The sequence below is a fragment of the Sorex fumeus genome, unplaced genomic scaffold (assembly GCF_029834395.1).
Source record: "Sorex fumeus unplaced genomic scaffold, SorFum_2.1 ptg000098l, whole genome shotgun sequence".
Lineage (NCBI taxonomy): Eukaryota > Metazoa > Chordata > Mammalia > Eulipotyphla > Soricidae > Sorex > Sorex fumeus.
This window is the reverse complement of record NW_026606155.1, coordinates 22,642,683-22,663,433: the sequence shown is the minus strand read 5'-3', so window position 1 is coordinate 22,663,433 and position 20,751 is coordinate 22,642,683. Positions and strand designations below refer to the sequence as shown.

Genomic DNA, 20,751 nt, shown 5'->3' with positions numbered 1-20,751 from the left:
GCAAGTGCCCTACCCATTGTATTACCTCTCCAGCCCCTCATTTTTAAAACTTAAAATACTAGCATGAAAATTTTTCTGATTGCTAAACTTATGCAATCCCAAACACTGCAATATAGCTTTATGCTGGAAATATGATTTTCATAAGAAATAAGCTTTTCTATAGCTAACTACATAAACTACATAAATGCAACAATATTTTCATTCAAGCCTAGCTGTGCTTGGTGAACTAGATAAAAAGAAATAATAAACTTTATTCCTGCAATCTCATACAGGTCACTACTGATAAGACAGTTTTAAAACTGTGCTACTTACACTGCGCCACAAGACAGAAGGGTGTACCCAACAGGCAAAAACTTTGCCCTAACTTCAGTTAAAATTGATACAACTGAGGCTGGAGTGACAGCACAACGGCTAGGGCATTTGCCTTGCAGGAGGCCGACCCAGGTTCGATTCCCAGCATCCCATATGGACCCCCGAGCACTGCCAGGAGTAATTCCTGAGTGCATGAGCTAGGAATAACCCCTGTGCATCGCCAAGTGTGACCCCCCCCCCCAAAAAAAAAGCTGCTACACTGCCCACTTAGCTAGCTGGTACAAACTTTATGTCTACAATCTAAGAATAGGCCATCAGCTAATTTACGATTAAAAAAAAACAAAGATATACCTGGGAAACCAGGCACCAATACGCAAACGAATGAGCAAGACCACTATTTCACATCATAAACAAAGATTAACTCCAAATGGATTAAAGACTTAGACATAAGAACTAAAACCATGAAATGCACATAAGAAAACAGAGGCAATACATGTATTGGTATTGGTCTCAATGTCCTTGGAGTTCAATTCCAATGGCAAAGGAAACAAAAGCAAAAATAAGCAAATGAGACTCAAATTTAAGCACTCTGGCATAGAGAAAAAAATGTAATTAAATATATATATTTATATATACACACACATTCCTATATTCACTGCAGCACTTTTTACAAAAGCCAAGACATGGAAACAGGGCTTTAAAGATAGTACAATGGGTGAGGTGTTCGCCTTGCAAGCAGTCAACCAGAGTTCCATCCCAAGCACCGCATATGGTCCTCCAAGTTCATCAGGTGTGATCCCTGCACACAGAAACAGGAGTACAGGACTAAGCCCAAAGCACAGCTGGGTATGGCCAAAAATAAACAAATAAAAAAAGATATGAAAATAATCAAAAGTCCAATGACAAAGAACTATAAAGATATTATTTTGATCCACAAGGAATCCATTCAACTATTCAAGAAAAAGGAGGGGGGGCCAAAAATAAATAAAAACAGAAGAAAAAACTTTTAAGGGAATAAAAATTTTTTTGTCATACCATGGAGAGTGCTGGAGGTATTATCTTAATATGTTAGAAGGATAAAGATGAATTATTTCATTCACACATAGAACACAAAGAAACAGAGCAACAATCAAAACAAATCCTTAGATTCTACCTGCAGAAATGAGGTTATTAGAGGGGTGGGGGTGTGAGAACAAAGGATCGAGAGCTCAATGGACTGTGGTGGAGGATTATTTTGGAGGTGAAGGAATGTAGTAACAGATTTGAAAAGGTACAAACCTTTATTCTTCAGATTGCATGAGATTAATTCTCATGGCAAGAAAAACTATGTAAGTGGGGGGAATATCTCAGTGGCAAAGTGACTAGTGACTGCTTCCAAGATTAAAGATGTGAGTTTAATCCCCAGCCAAATGTAATCCTGGTAGCACTGCTACTTAGAATCCCTGGCACTACGACTGAGGTGAACAATTGCTGGTGTATCATAACCCAGTCTGTGTGAGCCCTGTAACTAAAGTGTGATGAACAATGATACATGGTCAAGTGTGTGTGCTCCCCATCATCACAACAACAACAAAAAGGAAAGGGAGGGGGAATTTTAAAATAAAGAGAGCTAAAAAACTGGGACCCTGGATGGCTCAGCATAAAGCATCTGCTCAGCAAGCATGAGACCTAAAGCTCTAGGCCTGGCACTGTCCCAAAGGCAGAATGGGATTTCTGGTGGCACTAGTTTGTGAATCCTGAGGCTACAAGAAAGGTGGGCAATCGCCAGCACAACCAAGTGGTATAAAGGGGACCCAAGTCACTGAAAAAACAAAGGGAAGGGAAAGAAGAGCAAACTGCAAAACTGAATTCAAAATGAAAAAATGAACCAAGACAATCAAAATGTAAAAAGCCAAAATATCAAAGAAAATGAAAATTCAGAGTTAAGTTTAACACATTCTTCACTGCTTTTTCATCATTAGTTAACTACTTGCAGAGTAAAGCTTTTGGCAATCTCACTGGACACCAGAGACAAACATCAGAGTTTGGTGCTCATCGGGATAGGTGGGATTTGGCAGGATAAGATTCCAAAGAAATGGCAACCACAGAAAAGTAAGATCAGACATCCTGTACTGCTTTTCTCTCTTAGGTGAATCCTAACCTGCGTGAGGGCAAGAGGCCAAGAATCAAGAAAAGTGCCTATTTTAAAGCAAAAATGATAAGCAGAGCTTTTGGAAGTCTAACAGTGCTAGGAAAAGAAAAATTACCATTCAGGACTTGCCAAGAATAGGCCCTGGCAAAGAGCCCAGGTTTCCATTTGCTACTTCTGAAGGACAACACTCAGGGAGTAAGAGGAAACTAGATATAAACCAGCCTAAAACAAAGTCTTAAGTCATCTCAAGCCTGCACTGGGTCAAGATCATATACTCCAACTTTCAATTACCACCAGAAAATTAAGTCCTCTCTGAAGAGCAGTAGCGTCATCATAAGCCTCTATATATTCAGACACACAATACCTCACGTTCACATAAAAATTTATAAGAATGCTAGGAGACAGGAACAAATGATAGAAAGTCAAGAGGGGCAAGAGTTAAAGTCCAGCAGGGAGGGTGTTTTCCTTGCATACGGCTGATCTGGGTTCAATCCCGGCATCCCATATAGTCCCGCCTAGCACCTAATTCCTGAGTGCAGAGCCAGGAGTAACCCCAGAACATCGCTGTTGTGACCTGAGAAGCCAAAAAGCAAATAGATAGATAAATAAATAAATAAATAAATAAAAATCAAGAGAAAAGCAGGCAACAGAAAAAGACCGAAAAGCTCCATATGTTGTTAATTATCAGACATATTTTAAAATAACTGGATTACTATGCTCAGGAAAAGATAACAAGATGAGAATTCACAAGAGGACTGGAATACATACAAATGAAAAATAATTGAAAGTATAGAAATAGAAGCTCTTTCACCAGTCATGATCCAGAGACTCATATCTTGAGAGAGATCAACAAGATGCAGAGATTCAGCCAGACCCTAAGCAAGGCTGAGTCATCCAGGGTACTCCAGAAAGGGGTGAGTGAGTCCACCACCTGCCCAAATAGAGCCTTGGCAGCTGGAAACCTCCACACTCCACAATCGCTGCCATGCTCCCAGCCAGACTCCACTGCTGAGGAAAAGCCTCATCCAGAAATCAATCTGTTGAAAAACTCAGGTATGAAGTTTCTGTAACTGAAATTTCTAAGCTTTTACGGAGTTGGGGATGGGTTACCTCCCCGTTTCTCCCTGTACTTCCATATGCCCTGGTCATGCACATACCCCAAGATGCAATCCAGTTAAAAATTTAACTCCAGCTGTATCACCTCAAACTCTACAACACTGATAAACCAGGAGTAGCATACCATATCAGAAGGGATGTAATGTAGAAGGCACACAATCTCAGAAGGCTTAACATGTAACATCTTAGTAATCTCTTATACAAGGGCTTGATAGCTCCATGGTGAGATAGCAAATCTTCAGTAACTTTCTTCTGAGGATACATTTTTTGATTATTCTTTTAGCAAATTATAACAAGCAATATAAAATAAATAAAAAGCCTGGTAAAGGGGCAGGCTTTTGAGGTGGTTGGGAAAATTAGAGATAATGGTGGTGGGAAGGTACAACGGTGGTGATTTGTATTGATGGTTTGTGTTGTGTGTGTGTGTGGAATGTCTGTAACAAATCATCATGAACAACTGTGAACCACAGTTTTTATGTAAGGTGTAAGGGAAAAATTATTTTTTTTTTTAGAAAGTCACTGTCACTATCCTCCGTTCATCGATTTGCTCAAGCAGGCCCAGTAACACTGTGAGACTTGTTACTGTGTTTGGCATATCGAATACCTTAAGGGTAGCTTGCCAGGCTTTGTATAGAAGTAAAAAGATGCTAAGTAATTAGCTAAACAGGTGCTTTTTAACAGCAAATTGGACTGTTAAATGAACTCGAGAAATGGTAAAAAAAAAATACAGATGAAGAACAGAAACAAAAGGGATGAAATATGCAGAAAACTCTTATGACACTCATAAGGGATAGGCAGAGAAAGTTTTAGTATATAGATAGATATCTAAACTCCCAGAAGGAACTAGACTAGTGGGCAGAAGTTGGAACCAGAAAGATGGTTCAAGGGGATAAGACTCTTGTCTTGCATATGGCCAGCCCCTATTCAATCCCTGCACCACATAAGGTCCCCCAAGCACTGTCAGAAGTGATCCCTAAGCACAGAGTCAAGAATAAGTCCTGAGCACCATGGGCTGTAGTCCAGAAAGCAAAAAAGATAGTGTAGAGAGAAACAACTGAAATTTTGAAATATTACAAAATGATAAAGACATTTAAGCTAAAATCCAAACTGGTATACAGAATATAAGAATCTTACATATAAAGAAAGTGATGCAAATGCATTGTTGAACACAGATGAAAATCAAAAATACTGCTTCTCTAACAAAAACAATAAAGTCCAGGGCAGAAAGAGAGCATGTGGGTTAAAGCATTTGGGTTAAACACCCAATCCCCTTTCAATGCCCAGCACTACATATGATTTCCCAAGCACTACCAGGAGCAATCCATGAGAACAACTATCAACAGTAACCCAAAAATTTTCAAAAAGCAAAACAACAACAAACAACAAGAAAAACAATGAAAGGGGGTGCTGGAGCAATAGCACAGCAGGTAGGGCATTTGCCTTGCATGCAGCCAACCGGGTTCAATTTCCAGCATCCCATATGGTCCCCCAAGCACCACCATGAGTAATTCCTGAGTGCATGAGCCAGGAGTAACCCCTGTGCAAAGCCGGGTGTGACCCAAAAACCATTAAAAAACAAATGAAGCCAGGACACAATGGAATGATACATTTTAAATGCTAAAATAAGTGCTGGAGATATGGCTATAGGTTCCACTCCATCATCCTCACCCCATTCCAAAACTGCTGGGAGAGGTCCCAGGTCTCCAGTACCATAAGATGCAGTTCCCACAATAAACAATATTTTAAAAATAAAAATGCTGAAAGAAAAGGAATTGGATACCCAAGAAAAATACCCTTCACGAGTGAAACATTTTTTAGGCCAAAAAAGATATAGTACAGGGATTAAGGCACTTGTCTTGCATGCAGCAACATCAAATTAGATCCCTGGCACCAGATGTTCACTCCTAAGCACAGAGCCTAGAGTAACTCTCAGCACTGCCAAGTGCAGAGCAAAAGTTAATAAAAAGAAATTATTGATGAAAGAAGATAATCTCAGATGAAAGAACAGTAACACAGAATGGAATCAAGAATTCTAGGGAGAAGAAACAAGGACATAAAACTAATAACTATAGACTTTAAAATGATAAAATGAGAAAAAACAAAAGGAGAACAAGAAGAATGAACAAGCTGTATGATATTTGTATGGTCCAGAAAACAGTAGCAGTAGACTACAAACTGGCACACAAAAATCCTCCCAATCCTATGTACATTCTTTTACAATGTGACTTTGTTACTCTTCAAATTCATGGATAAAATCTTGGGGGCCTAAGCGACAACACTGAGGGTAGGGCATTTGCCTTGCATGTGACTGACCCAGGTTAGATCCCAAGCATCCAATATGCTCTCCCATGCATGTGAGGAGTAATTCCAAAGCACAGAACCAGGAATAACCCCTGGGCACAGCCCGGTGTGCCCCAGAAACAAAAAACAGGGTTGTAGAGATAGCAAAGAAGTAGGGTGCTTGCCTTTCACGCAGCTTCCCCTGTTACCACATATGGTCCCCCAAGCACTACCAGGAATGATCTTTAAATGCAGGGCCAGAAGCAAGCCCTAAGCACAGTCAGTATGGCTCAAAATCAAAAGAAAAAAAAAGAAATAGAACAATCCTATCCAATAGAACTTTTTGCAATGATAAAATGTTTTCCATGCAAACCAATTTAGTAGCCACTAAGTCACCGCTGAACAGTAAACACTTCAAATGTAGACAATATGAGGGGAAACTGTAGTGCTTTTTTTTTTAATTCAAGTTCAATTCATTTAAATTTATGCTGGTGGCATCTTAGAACAGCTCTAAGATTCAGAAGCCATTCATAGTTTGTAGTAAAAATCAGGGCTAGCTAACAGTAAAAACAACTGAGTTTGATAAAAATAAGAGCCCACAGTCATTTCCTCCAAATAAATACTTCAAACATTCTTTTGTTAGTATGCATTTATCTTAAATGTAGAGAACATATAGAACAAACTCAAATAAGTTATTTAAAATTTCAACTTTCTGCAACTTGAATGGAACTTGGGTATGTTAAATGAAGAAAGTCAGAAAAATAAACACTTGTCTGTGGTATGTAGAATAACAGGACAAGGAAATGCAAGGTATCAAAGGTTGGATACTATAAGAAAAACAAGGAAGGAAAGAAATCGAGGGACATGTAAGAAGGGGTAGACAGGAAATAACAAGAGCAGAGGTCAGGGGACTTGGGTACATCAGTGACTGTACAGGTGTAATAGGTATCTAAACCATATAGCCAACAATACCACAAGTATGAGACCCAAATGACAATAAACCAAACTGCCATTAAGGAGGCAGGCTTGGGGTGGGAGGGAACCTGAGGACACTGGTTAAGAGAAACTGACATGGTGACGGGACTGATGTTGGAACATTACAAACCTTATATTCTATTATGAAGAAACTTTGGAAATTACAGTACCTTAAATTTTTTGAAAAAATGTAATAATATATTGACCACATCCTGGTAAAAGCAATGATCCATAATACTAAAAGAATTTTCTAAAATTACCTATACCTTTTGTTCTCTGGGGATTAGGGAGGGGCACGTCTGGCAGAGCTCAGGAGCTAATGTGGTACCAGAGATTGAACCCAAGGTTCCTGAATGCAAAACATGCATCCCAGCCCAACTGAGCTATCTCTGGCCCACCTATGCTTCTTTTCAAATGTAACGTGATTTTAGGAGAACTACATTTTTGAGGCCTCCAAATGGTATCAATTAGCTGTGAATCAAATCATTTCAGGTAATTAAATATTCATTTAATATAGCACTGCACTGCCCTCCCATTGTTCATCGATTTGCTCGAGCAGGCCTAGTTAACGTCTCCATTGTGAGACTTGTTACTGTCTTTGGCATATCGAATACATCATGGGTAGCTTGCCAGGCTTTGCCGTGTGGGCGAGATACTCTCGGTAGCTTGCCAGGCTCTCCAAGAGGGGCGGAGGAATCGAACCTGGGCCGACTGGGTCAGTCACATGCAAGGCAAACACCCTACCTGCTGTGCTATCGCTCCAGCCCATTCATTTAATATTCCATGTGCTATATTAATTATTCATATATTATTCGCCTGAAGCAGTTCAACCTTATCCTCTTCTCTATTGCCACCCCATCCACCCCAAGTGGAGCAAAAGGTTGATCCAATGCTGGTACAATTCCACAGAATTTTTTTTAACTTGTCAGCATTAAGTAGGTCAGTTTTCTGCTCTAGTGGTTGTCTTAGCAATAAAAATTTCTGACTAGAATACAGTGGCTACTCCGCCTGGTAAGCTCGTATCACAATAAAATAAAATTAAATTAAATTAAGACTTCAAATAACTCCTATAGCCTGCCTGATCTTCAAAAGAAAATCAGTAAGTCTTAACTATCAGGAAATTTTGCCAGAAGACTTGAAGAAATAAACCAAATTTGAATTCAACATTTGTTCTGTATAGTGAAGTTGAAAGAGTTTAAAGCCCCTTAGTGTCTAGCAATTCACACTTTGCTGAGACTCTGATATGTTCCAATATCTAAAGAGTGGTAATAAAGAACAATCAAGCAGAAGGTTTTGTTGGAGAATTCTAATAATTCTCCATAAATGTGGGATAGAATCTCAGGTGTTTGGGTACATGCCTTGCATGCTTGAGGACCTGACTCTGCTCCCAGAGTGCTCTCTACCTCCCTTTGAGTGCTAGTTGTTTGGTCGTGAAGGACCCTGAGCCCTGCTGGGCCTGAGCAGTACCATGTCACTGGTCCCTAGCATTGAACACATTGATTTCACTGGTTGGAAACAACCAGACCTCCGGAACACCACTTTGGGAAATCTCTTTTCCAAAAAAGTCGAAAAGAGCCTTGGAGATAGTTCAGCAGGCAGGGTGCTTGCCTTGCACATGGCTGACCTGGGTTCAAACCCGGCTTCCCTTATAGTCCCCTGAGCACCGCCAGGAGTAATTCCTGAGTGCAGAGCCAGGAGTAGATCCTGAGCATTGCCAGGCATGGGGGAAAAAAAAAAAGACTGAAGGTATGGCTCATTAGTAGAATGCATACCGTGCCTATGTGAGTCTCTGAGTTCAATCTTTAGCAGCACTCCCCGCCCCAAAATTCATTAATTCAAACTATATATAAACATTGGCACTTCTGTAAAACAATTCTACCTCAATGATAATAAACTTAAAAAATAATATTGCCCAGGGGCTTCTGGCAGTAATCCCTCTAGGTTTATTACTAAAATATCAGAAATCCAAATTTGCATGACCACTATTGTGGCCACATGACATCATATGCTCTTCATAATCAGCAATAGAAAACAAATTTTCTAATGATGTCTTTGTGGCAAGTCTGAGTGTTGGGGAAAATTCCAAATAACAATGTTGAGTCTTTTGTCATAATATTGAATGTGATCAATGTAGAGAGAGAGAGAGAGTAAAGTGGAAATCTGCCACACAGGCGGGGGGTGGGTGGGAGGGGAGGTATACTGGGGTTCTTGGTGGTGGAAAATGTGCACTGGTGAAGGGATGGGTGTTTGATCATTGTATGACCGACCGAGACTTGAACTGAAAGGCTTTGTGAGGAAGGAAGGAAGGAAGGAAGGAGGGAGGGAGGGAGGGAGGGAGGGAGGGAGGGAGGGAGGAAGGAAGGAAGGAAGGAAGGAAGGAAGGAAGGAAGGAAGGAAGGATGGATGGATCTGATGGCAGTCACGCCCACAAACTGCCCTCTGGTGCAATGTAATCTCATCAACAGCCATGATCCAGACACTCAGAAATAAAGCTCCCAGAAGAGAACAATATAGGCCTCACCCATGAGGGAATCTGCTGTATTCTACATTTTAGAATTCCTGGGCCTCTCATAATCTAAACCACTGTTGTACCGAAAGTAGCATAAAACAGCACAAAACATTTAACTGGTTTAACAAACATGTAATAATTTCTTATACAAGAGCTTAATGGCTCAAAGATGAAATACAACAGTCTTCACACACTTTCCTATAAGGAACTTTATTGGATCATTTTTAGTGCATTATTCATAATCACTGTCACTGTCACTGTCCTCCCATTGTTCATCGATTTGCTCGAGTGGGCCAAGTAATGTCTCTATTGTGACAATTGTTAGTGTTTGGCATATCGAATATGTCACAGGTAACTTGCCAGGCTTTGCCGTGAGGGTGAGATACTCTCGGTAGCTTGCCGGGCTCTCCGAGAGGGGAAGAGGAATCAAACTCAGGTCGGCCATGTTGGCTGCTGCAAGGCAAATGCCCTACCCGCTGTGCTATCGCTCCAGCCCATTATTCATAATAATAAGCAATACAAAATTAATTGTTTTGGTTCTGCACCACTGGGAGTGATTCCTGAATGAGGAACCAGGAGTAACTCTGACCACCTCCAGGAGTGGCCCCAAAATAAAATAAATAGATTACTCATATTTTAACTTTTAAAATTTTTAAATTGAGATATCATAAGTACTGTTAATGATACTTTTATCCACCACCACCACCACCAGAGAGTTCTGTTCCCTCCTGCAGTATCTGATGGACATTTCCCATCTCCCTCAAATTTTATTTCATTTTTTAAGGAAAATCTATGTTTCCTATTTGTTGTATAGGAATTAAAATCATAGTGTTTATTTTCAAATAAACACACAAAATGTTCAAGTGTGTTGATCAGTGGAAGTCTGCTGACAGGTCTTAACAAGCAGGACTGCACATTACACATTGTTGAAAAGTCCAGCATGCACCGGCAGGCATATGTATGTGTAATGACTTGTTTATAATATGATACTGAAAACAGGCATTCCATATGAAATCTAATTTCAACTGTTTCTTAACTGTATGATAAATACAAATATAACTAAGAATTCAAAAATTTAGTCAAGGAATCTTGCCACAAGGAACTGGATGTCCTCATGACATCAGTTGGATTCCTTGTTAACTGATGTCAAAGAGAATAGGGAAAATCCTAGAAGATCTCACTCATCTGTGGAATACAAAGAAACAAATCAAGAGTTCAGACAGTACTGGACAAGGACAAATCCCTGACCTTGGATTACAAGACTGGTATTGCCAGGCAGAGAAGAGAGGGAGTAAAGGGAAAGAAAAGGCAAACCAGAAGTAATATAAAGGCAGTTGAGCACTTTGGTGGTGGTGAGATTCAGTAACTGTATACATCTAAACTAAGTACGGAGCCTATTGTAAACATGCTACCTAAACTATAGTACAAATTTAGTTATACTGAAAACCTTTCATTTTTATAGATTATATACAAAAGCAAATTATTATTTTATTTTTGGGCTGCTGAGTCACACCTGGCAGTGCTAAGGACTTACACTTGGCTTGGCACTCAGGAATCATTCCTGGTGGGCTCAGGAGACTATGTAAGTAAGATACCAGGAAATAAACCTGGGTTAGCTCGGAGCAAGGCAAGCACTCAACCTACCGTACTATCTCTCTAGTTCAATTTAAAAAAAAAAAAAACTGGGGGGGCCACACTGGCTGTGCTCAGGGATTATTCCTGGCTGTGCATCATAGATCATTTCTGGTGGGGTTTGGGAAACCACATGGGCCAGGTCAGGTGCATGCAAGGCAAGCAGCCCTAACCCCCACTGTACTACCTCTCCAGTCCCCAAAGAAAATTATTTCACTGTTGTTCAATAAGCAAAATACACACAAGTATTTTCATTTTTTTAACATATCTGCTATGTTCCTATGCCTTCTTGTGGTTACTACTAATAAAACTGTAGCAGGCTTGAGCTAGTACAATACCATGAAAAGTGTACAGTCAATATAATTGTCCTGGGCCCAGAGCAAGTAAGGCATTTGCCTTGCAGGCAACCTAACCAGTGTTCAATCCCTGAACCCCAGATGGTCCTTTGAGTCTGACAGGGCTAATCCCTGAGCATAGAGTCAGGAGTAATCCCTGACCACAGCTGGGTGTGGCCCCACAAACCACAAAAATATAAATTTTCATTACAATATTAATGAAATTATAAAAAGCACTAATATTTATTATATACTGAATCACCCGTTAGTTGGTAAAAAAAAGCATGTGTTAATAAAGGGATGATTAAGTAAGGGCCAAGTAAACTATCAATTGATTTTAATTGCATATTAATTTGATATCTTAATATTTAATATGAAATATATATTTAATGATGTGGTATATGAACAAAATCCAGTTTATTAGTTTCATTAGTATTTTTATTTCCTAATCTCCTTTATGTTCTTTTAATTTTTTTTTTTTCAGTTACAAAGTTGTTCATGATTGGGTTTCAGTCATACAATGTTCCAACACCCATCCCTTCACCAATGTTTATTTCCCACACTGGGGCCAGGAGGGATACTTGGGGACATTGGTAGTGGCAAACATAGCTCTACTATAGCACTTTCCTCCCGTAGTTCATCGATTTGCTTAAGCAGTCACCAGTAACGTCTCTATTGTGAGACTTGCTACTGTTTTTAGCATAGCAAATATGCCACAGGAAGTTTGCCAGGCTCTGCCATGCAAGCAGGATACTCTTGGTAGCTTGCTGGGAGGGACAGAGAAATCGAACCCAGGTTGGCCAAGTGCAAGGCAAATGCCCTACCCGTTGTGCTATCGCTCCAGCCAGCAAACAAATTCATTAATATTTTTGTTTTTTCTATCTTACACAATACCAGTTGTTATAATTGTTATTCTACAACTGCTACGAAATATTTTGGTTCTAGTGAAAGAAACTGTACTTTTCCAACTATTTAAATTGTTATTTCTCTTGGTAATTTTATACTTCTATTATGAAAAACACATGAAGTTGGGGTGGGAGAAGCCTCCCAAGCAAGTCCTGCTTAGCAGGTGCAAGATCTACTTCCAGCAATACTTGGCTAAATACAGTGGTAAAGTCTAAGGGTACTGTGATGCTCAGGTATTGCCCTGCCAGAGATCACTAAGGCCATCCAGCCATCCTCACTTAGAGACCTCCAGGGATACACACACACACACACACACACTCACTGATGTTCAGGAGGCCAGGTGTTGAAAGGGATTGAATCCCGGTTTTTCATGTGCCCCAATGCTTGTACTATCTTCCCAGACAATTTTTTTTTACCTTTTAAACTTTTTTTAATTGAATCACTATGAGGTATAACTAAAGTTTTCCATGACGGGTTTCAGTCATCAGTGTTCCAATAACCTTCCCTTCACCAATGTACAATTCCCACCACCAGTGTCCCAAGTCTCCCTCCCACCACCGCCCCCATCCAGCCTTTTGGCAGACACAGCTCTCTCTCTCTCTCCTTGCCCCTCTCTTTCTTTTTGGACATTATGAAGTTTCTTTATCTTTCTGCTTTTTGAGTCACACGTGGCGATGATACACAGGGGTTACTGCTGGCTCTGCACTCAGGAATCATTCCTGGTAGTGCTCAGGGGACCATATGGGATGGTGGGAATCGAACCCGGGTTAGCCGCGTGCAAGGCAAAAGCCCTATCCGCTGTGCTATCGCTCCAGTCCCAAGAAATTTCATTTTTTTACATACATCTGAAACAAGAAAAAATGTAGAGAACTGAATATCGTGGTACTGAATATTTAAATGTACTGAATATTCAAATGAAGTGTTAAATATTTAAATATAACTTTATTCAGTCGCTGACAGACATTATTGATACGAGTGATTTACCAAAACCCATTTTATCAAATGAAACTACAAAGCCTTCACGATTACAAGAACATCTGAAAAAAAGTTAATATTGAGGGCTGGAAAAATAGTACAGCAAGTAGGACGTTTGCCTTGCAGGGAGCCACCCAGGTTTGATATCTGGCATCCTACATTGTTCCGTATCATGCTATATTGTTCCCCAAAGAACCAGGAGTAATCCATGAGCAAAGAGACAGGAGTAACCCTGGCATAGCCAGGTATGGCCCCAAAACAAAAACAAAAAATTAATATTAATTAAAAATATATAAGAAATCATCTTATTTGCAAACACTTAAAAATTTTGAGAGACCCAACACTGGCAAATCTCTCCAATAGTTATCCAAATAAGATGACAATGGGTGTGTGCTTCAACATTTTGTTACCTACTGCTGAACTGAGAAAACTACATACTTTTTGTGAAGAATATATTGATAAAGAACTACTTCTTCTGGCTACAGCCTGTGAAATAACATGTAGCATTGTAGCACTGTAGCACTGTCCTTCCATTGTTCATCAATTTGCTTGAGTGGGAACCAGTAATGTCTCCATTGTGAGACTTGTTACTGTTTTTGGCATATCGAATACGTCACGTCACGAGGAGCTTGCCAGGCTTTGCTATGAAGGCAAGATACTCTTGGTTGCTTGCCAGACTCTCTGAGAGGGGCGGAGGAATCGAACCCGGGTCAGCTGCTTGCAAGGCGAACACCCTACTCACTGTGCTATTGCTCCAGCCCATGAAATGATATGCACTATGCTATACAAGGCAGCATCTAATATTACCAAGAAAATATCTCTGAGCAAAGAAGAATTGATAAAATGGCCCACTATGTTGAAGACTCATTAAATGAATATTTTAAAACACTCCAAGGGAACTGGAAAGACAGTACAGAAGACAATGTGCTTGCCTTGTAGCTGGCTGATCCAAGTTCAATTCCAGGTAGCCCATATGGATCCCCGATCCCACCAGGAATGATTCCTGAGCAGAATCGGGATTAAGCCTTGAGCACCACCAGGTGCTCAAAATAGAAATAAATTAAATAGGACATCTAGTTTGGGATGTCAGAAAGACAATAGAAGTTATGGTGCTTGCTTGCATGCAGTAGTCCCTGGTTCAATTCCAGATACCATATATGATCTCCTGAGTACCACAGATACGTTGCCTCAACCACCCCCAACCCCAACCAAAATATCCCAGTTTTCTATTCATTCTGATGAATCAATTTTACCAGAAAATGATGCCTTACTTTTAGCATACATGAGATTCATAAAAGAAAAAAATTGCTGATTATTATTAAATAATACTAAAGTAGAATGGATATTTTATGCATTAGAAGAGTTTTTGAAGAAAAAGGTATTTCCCCTCTTAGTTATATCTTTTCAGTTGCTACATGCAGCAACTGATGATGCTCCAGCCATGATAGGGTGCTACATGTAGAGCTCTTCTTGCATATTTTTAAAAAACAATTCCCGGCCAGTTAAAGGGAGTTTTATAAATGCTTTGGCTCAGTATTAGAGCTCCTAGAAAACAAAAATCATGCTTTATGAGCCAACATGATTGATTCAAAAAATGACATAACTTATTTGATTTGACAGACTTGTTAATAAATTTAATAAAACAGATCTACAGTGCCAAGGTAATGAGCTGAATTTAATCAAAACAAAAACTGCTATCTCTGTGTTTGTGGCAAAACTTCCATACAAATGAATTTTGGATGAGGGGTATTCACTCACTTTCTAAATTAATCAATAATAGAAAAGCAAAGACTTGCTTACCTACTGTCAGCACTTGGATGCTATCCATTCTGACATCAATAATATGAAAACAATTTTAAAATGAACATACCTGATTGGGTTTTAGAACCTTTTCCAAGTATAAGCATATGAGAATCTTTAAATTTATAAGAACTGATAGAAGTAATAACCAGGGAAAATAGAATCTACAATAAAGTTAATATAGAATTCATTTGGGAACAGAAAGTAGCAACCTTTTAGAATACTATTTGGCTATGTGTACCTAAAGACTTCTAAATTAAATTAACAATGATAAGGGATTATCATACAAAAATTATTTAGTCAATCAGGCAATTTCTTTCTTTTTCCTTTTTTTTCTTTTAGCTTTCTGGGTCACACCTGGCAATGTTCAGAAGTTATTACTAACTCAGCACTCAGGAATTACTCCTGGCAGTAATCAGGAGACAATATTGGATGCTGGGGATTGAACCTAGGTCAGCTATGTGCAAGGCAAAAACTATACCCACTGCTCCCGCCTGGTAATTTATTTCTATGCCAGAAGTTTCCAAGCTTATCTGCCCCCTTTTCAGAAACAAATCCCTCACCATTGCCCTGAAAATCTACCTTCTATACAAGAAAACCAGAAAGTTCCCCCTTTTTCTAAGAAAAACAAAAAGAAAAAATTTAAGAAAGCTATACTTATATAGATATATTTATCAACAAAGCACTTTACACATTTATATGGATCTTAGAAGAGAGGCAGGGAGAGTAAAGCCCTGCCTACAGCAATTCCAATTTCCTTGGTTTAACTACTCCCACCACAGCTAATATAAAGCTACCAATAAGCTACCACTGCACAATTCCTTAATTACTGGCTCTGGTGCCAAAGCTCGCTGGCTCAAGGACACCACCTAAAAAACACATCTAAAAGAATATACCACTTTTTCCCTCTGCAGAAGCTTGTGTTTCTGTTTTGAACATATCTCTCTCCCTCTCTCTCCCCACATTTTTCTAAATTTCTTTAAATAAAACTGTTTTGAGCCACGCAGACACAAAAAAGATACACTGTATCTCACCACAGAACTGTAGGTAGCACTTATTTTTAAGTAGTACTGGCACAATTTTTTTTACAAAGCTTCAATTAATGGTAGCCCCTCACTTTTTTTTCTTTTCTTTTTTTTGAAAAAATGACCTGCATAAAATCTGTGACAATTATTCAGTGAAATGTAGATAAAGCAAAACAGTAGTAACAGTTATTTTATTTTTGAGTGGGAGGAGGCTGGGAGTCTTTTTCCTATTTTGCTTTTTATTATTTTCAAAGTCATTTTACAATGAAAATTCTGCTATAAAAATCATTATTATAGTTAAACACATTTACAATAGTTAACATTTATAGTTTTATATAGTGATCACTTTTCACCATCATCAAAGAACCTACGACCGTCCACCAATGTTCTTCTGTTTCTTCTAGTCCATCTCTTAGTTCCTCTCTACAGTGAAAATCCTTTAAAACAATATAGTATTAGCATTTCAGGGTCGGAGTGATAGTACAGCAGGTAGGGTGTCTGCCTTGGGCCAACCTGGGTTCAATCCCTGGGACCCCATATGTTCTCCGACCTTGTCAAGAATTATCCCTAACAGGAGCAACCCAAGAACACAACCAAGTGTGGCCCCAAAACAAACCAAAACAAAACAACTGTTAACCTTTTGAAAAATAAAACGAAGTCATCAACTTAAAGTTCTTTAAGAACTGAAATTCTGCAGCAATAACATTTAAATGTAGGTCTAAGTCCACTCTTGCATTATCTTTTATGCTACACCAGCCCTATCGAAGTGGAAAAAAACAAAAGGGAGAAGGATTTCAGGATCAGAGGGATAGTACAGCAGGTAGAACGCTTGCCTTGCACATGCCCAACCCAAGCACTCTATATGGTTCCCTGAACTGGTCAGGAGTGATTACTGCATGCAGAGCAAAGAATAAGCCTGAACACAGTTGAGTATGATCCAATGATAAAAAAAAAAAAAAAAAAGGTCTGGGAGAGAAGGATATAAGACTGGGGAATCTTTGAACTCTAGTACTAAAACTTCAAAAGTCTCAATGCCTCTTTTGCTGATCACAACACCCAAAAGGAGAGAGAAAACAAAAGGAAATGCCCTGCCACAGTGGCAGGGGGGGATGGGGGGAATGGGGGGGAGGGATATTATCCTTGGTGGTGGAAAATGGGCACTGGTGGAGGGATGGGTATTTGATCATGGTATGACCGAAATCCAAGCACAAAAATTTGTAAGTCGACAACTGTACCTCATGATGTTTCACTAATAAAAATTTAAAAAAGAAAAAAAAAAACTTCAAAAGTCAATAGATGCCCTAGACCCAAGTAAAAAATAGAATAAGACAGTCTGCAACTTATTATAAATCCAAAGGGAACAAAAGCATAATCCCCTTAGTTGCCTCAAAATACAGGTTTGATTAACAATTCACCCAATGAGAAAAAAAAAACAAAAAACAAAAATAGCATAAGTGTCCTATAAAAGATTAAATAACAAAGTCATAATGTTAAACAATGCATGACATGGTGACAGAAAAATTTCAACAGAGGGAAATGAAAAATGTAACAGTGTTATAAAACCATGACATGTCTATTAATTTTAAAAACCAAAAATACATAGTGAAAGTTAACAGCAATTGCCTCTGAATTAGAATACTACTGATGACTTATTTTATCTACTACATTCAATATGCCAAACACAGTAACAAGTCTCATGATGGAGACGTTACTGGGCCCACTCGAGCGAATCGATGAACAACGAGAGGACAGTGCTACAGTGCTACAGTTTCTAAAAATATCTACAAAATTTTCTTTATATAATTTTTTTAGTCAACATGCAGGTAAAATTGAAATGGTGTCAAGTAACTAAAGAGATGCCTAACCTCATTCTCAATCACAGAAATGTAAATTAAAATACTACTTTAAATCCATCGAACAAGATTAAGCATATAGATAAGTCCAAATGTTGGTGAGAATTTAAGAAAACGGGAGCCTTAAAACACAGCAGGTGTGAATATAAACTGAGTAAAGCCACTTTGGGGAAAGCAACATGTAAAATCTAGTTAATATATGTGTGTGGATCATTAGCTACTCCACTCCACAGAGAACCCTTAGCACAAGGCAAAAGGAAGTACATACATACAAGGAAGTTTATAGCAATACTATCTGCAGTTTTCATGTCATCCAGGACTATTTTTGTAACCTATATTATATTAAAACAATCTTGAACAAAATTACTTTATTCCCGCTGCACAACGGTATCTTCACTGTGCACCTCCAATATAGCAGATACAGCATTACATACATTAAGTATTTTTCACACTTCATAAATACTCTAAAAGTCAGATATTATTAACCTAACTTCACAGATGTGAAAATAGATGCTATAAACTCATTCATTTGTCCAAAATCCCAAAATTCAAACCAAATTTCATCTTAATAAAGGCTTACCTTCACAACTAAGATATCTTTCCTCAAAAGATGGTATCAAAATAAAGTAAAATAAACACAATTTTGAAGTAAAATGAATGTAATCATGTATTTATGGTGGAAGCTGTTAATGAGTTATTCAAAAAAAGATCACGAATCCTTCCTCTCTGCTTCTCACAATAGATGCTAAGGAGACATATATGTAAACGTAACCACATAACCAAATTTCGGTAAATGTGACATCAGAAGTGACTTACTAAATGGGAGCCTGAGAGAGGTGCAACAGGCAAATCATGGGTTCCATCCCTGGCACCTCATATGGTCCCCAGAGCCCACTAGCAGTGATCCCTGAGTGCAAAGCTAAGAGTAAGCTCTGAGCACAGCCAGAGTAGTACAAAAATAAAAACAAAAAACACAAAGAAGTAATTTATTAAAGTACTGATAAGAAAGCTTTAGTTTGGCTGGGATCTATTGTCTTCCCTTTTAAGAAATGTACAAGGCCAGAGCAGCAATAGCTATCTATTTGGGGGTGGGAGGTACACACAGCAGTGCTCAGGACTTAGTTCTGGCTCTGTGCTCAGGACTAACACCTGGGAGGGCTTGGGGGACCAACCATATGGGATGTCAGGGATTGAACCTGGATCAGCCACATGCAAGACAAGTATCTCCTGTACATCTGGCCCTAAGGAAGTCACAAAGATACTGTGTACAACACTGCTGATCTACTAAGCAACAGTAACAACTGCCTACTTCCAGAGTTTTGGAAGAAAACCAAAGCTTTCTTTATTGAAGTCCAAGAGTCAGGTTTCAATAACCTACAGCTGGATAGGATCCTTATACATAAGAGAAACTACCACAACTTTAACTGTAAATTCCTGACCTATAACTAAAAACAAAATTACATGCTAGTCCCAAATTGGATGAAATTATACTTATCTCTTGATAAGTACTATTCAAAGGTCATCTGCTCAAAGAGCTGCTAGGTGACTGATTTAAGGGAAGTATGAAAGAGAACAAGTAAGAGTTGTCCCCTAAGGTAAAAGCCCAAACTAAAAATATTCACAAGCATATCATCTACAGGGCCACGCCTCCTAGAACAATAACCTAAGCATTCAAAAACTTTTGATAAATACTTTAAAACATAAATACCAATAAAACTACTGTCACCCCAAACTATAGATTATTATTATGACAATGGGTTTGGAATATATAGAAAATAACCTGTTTTTATCAAATATTTACAACAATATTATGTTATCTCTTTTTCTTTTTTTCTGGGGCACCACACCCAGGCATGTTGGGGGCTACTCCCAGTGCAGTGCTTGGCGAAGACAGTACTGAGGAGCAAACTCTGGGTTCATATATAATGCATGTGCTCCACCATTTTGAGATATCTCACAGGCTATTATCCTTTTTGTTTATTTTGAGCCACACCCAGTGATAGTCTGGCTCAGTACCCAGAATCCTGGCTGGGTTAGTGGAACCATATGGGATACAGCAAATTAAACCCAGGTAAGTAGGCCGGGTAGGGCGTTTGCCTTGCACGCAGCCGACCCGAGATCGATTCCTCCGCCCCTCTCGGAGAGCCCGGCAAGCTACTGAGAGTATCTCGCCCACACAGCAAAGCCTGGCAAGCTACCCGTGATGTATTCGATATGCCAAACACAGTAACAACAAGTCTCACAATGGAGAAGTTACTGGGCCCGCTTGAGCAAATCGATGAACAAGAGGAGCACAGTGCTACAAGTAGGCCACATGCAAGGCAAGTACCTTATCTGATGTACTATTTCTCTAGACTCCCAGCATCTTTTTTTTTTTAGAAGATGTACACTTATTTGGGGACAAAGTCCCATGTGTCCAATTTTCAAATGGTTTAGAGTAAAAGAGAATGTGTGTGCGTATGCACACATATATTATATAGTATGTGTATACCAAGTATAGTATAATATTTTAAATTACTGAATTATCAGTGGTGGTATACAAATATTCAACATTCTACTCTCTCAACATGCTTATACATTTGATTCAGTTGGGGGGGGTAGAATGACGGTGGATTTGGGCTATATCTGCCTATATTCAGAGTTTACTCCTGGTTTGACTCAGGGATCACTTCTGGAAGTGCTCATGGAACCTCATGTGGTGCTGGGGATTGAACCCAGGTTAGCTGCATGGCAGGCAAGCACCCTATCCACTGTGCTATCTCTCTAGCCCCCTCTTGTACATCTGAAATGCTTCATAATAAGTCAGAATCGATACTGACTTCTGGCTTGGGTATTAAGCAGTTACTATGAAACATGTTCCCATTGGGGGCTGGAGAGACCCAGCAGATCTCCTAAGCACTAC

At 39.2% G+C, this 20,751-nt stretch overlaps 1 protein-coding gene across 8 annotated transcripts in view; it reads right to left on the bottom strand.

Annotated features, from left to right (window-relative positions):
• The window catches only part of NUMB (NUMB endocytic adaptor protein), a 141,807-nt gene that overhangs the window by 84,252 nt on the left and 36,804 nt on the right, over positions 1–20,751 (bottom strand). The window lies entirely within an intron of this gene.